Below are 1,511 nucleotides of genomic sequence, written 5' to 3' on the forward strand. Positions count from 1 at the left end.
TCGTAGCCTAGCGCAAAGGTGCTGAGTGTACAAGCCAACTTGTCTCGTAACGATTCTTGTTTGTCTGATCTTGTTGGACTATTGATAACATATTTATCGATCAGAGAGCTGGCAGGCGTAGGAGAGATAAAATACCGCCAGGGAGATCGACAAAGATCTTTGAACTCTACAGCTTTGTTCCTTGACGCCAAAGCAATTCAAGAGGGACCTTTTGCCCTCTCTCTTTTTCAAGTAGGAGAGAATCTCAATCACAGAATTGGCTCTTTTTTTTTAAAAAAAAAATTAAACAGGGTTTGATTGGGCACCAAGGCAATTTCTTTAAACTGAGTTTCGTTCCAATCGTAGAGAACGAGGTAGGCAGTGGGGTTGGTTTAAAACAGACAATGGCCCATCGGTATGAAATTTTCATGCTCAGAAGAGAGAAAAATTAGGTGGATGCATTGCACTCGGCTGTGGTTTATTTGTACATTGTTTCTTTAGTCGTGTCAGAAGCATCACAATTAAAATAAGGGTGCTATATGGACAGCACTTAATTTGGTTGTGAGATACACAATGACAATAAAGATATTCTATTCTATCCTTGTGCAGTCTATTCAACAATTTCCATACTTCACAGCTTTTGTCAGACCAGGGGACCAGCACCTCCATTGGTTCCATCCAATGTTAACAGAACAGAACTGGAAGGGACCTTGGAGGTCTTCTAGCATAGCCCCCTGCTCAAGCAGGAGAACCTATACCATTTCAGACAGGTGACTGTCTAGCCTCTTCTTAAAAACCTCCACTGATGAAGTGTCCACAACTTCCGAAGGCAAACTGTTCCACTGGTTGAATGTCCTCACTGTTAGGAAGTTTCTCCTTAATTCCAGGTTGCTTCTCTCTTTGATCAGTTTCCAACCATTGTTTCTTGTCCTGCCTTCAGGTGCTTTGGAGAATAGCTTGACTCCCTCTTCTTTGGGGCAACCCCTGAGATATTGGAAGACTGCTATCATGTCCCCCCTCGTCCTTCTCTTCATTAAACTAGACTTACTCAATTCCTGCAATCGTTCTTCATATGTTTTAGCCTTCAGTCCCCTAATCATCTTTGTTGCTCTTCTCTGCACTCTTTCTAGAGTCTCAACAAAACTGGATGCAGTATTCCAAGGGTGGTCTTACACTTGGTTCGAGAATGCATTAAATTTATTTACATTATTCCTTATGTGAATCATTTGTTTGGAACTTGTCATTTTTGGTACTCATCACCAATTAATAACGAGACTGAAATTCCACTGTTATCTACTTACTTGATGGAAACAGATCTAGCAAACAAAGCACCCAAACATGACATGATAGCAGTCTTTCAATATCTCAGGGGTTGCCCCAAAGAAGAGGGAGTCAAGCTATTCTCCAAAGCACCTGAAGGCAGGACAAGAAGCAATGGATGGAAACTGATCAAGGAGGGAAGCAGCCTAGAACTAAGGAGAAACTTCCTGACAGTTAGAACAATTAACCAGTGGAACAACCTGCCTCCAGAA

Source organism: Crotalus tigris, unplaced genomic scaffold (assembly GCF_016545835.1).
Source record: "Crotalus tigris isolate CLP2741 ecotype Arizona unplaced genomic scaffold, ASM1654583v1 scf7180000018301.7375997, whole genome shotgun sequence".
Classification (NCBI taxonomy): domain Eukaryota; kingdom Metazoa; phylum Chordata; class Lepidosauria; order Squamata; family Viperidae; genus Crotalus; species Crotalus tigris.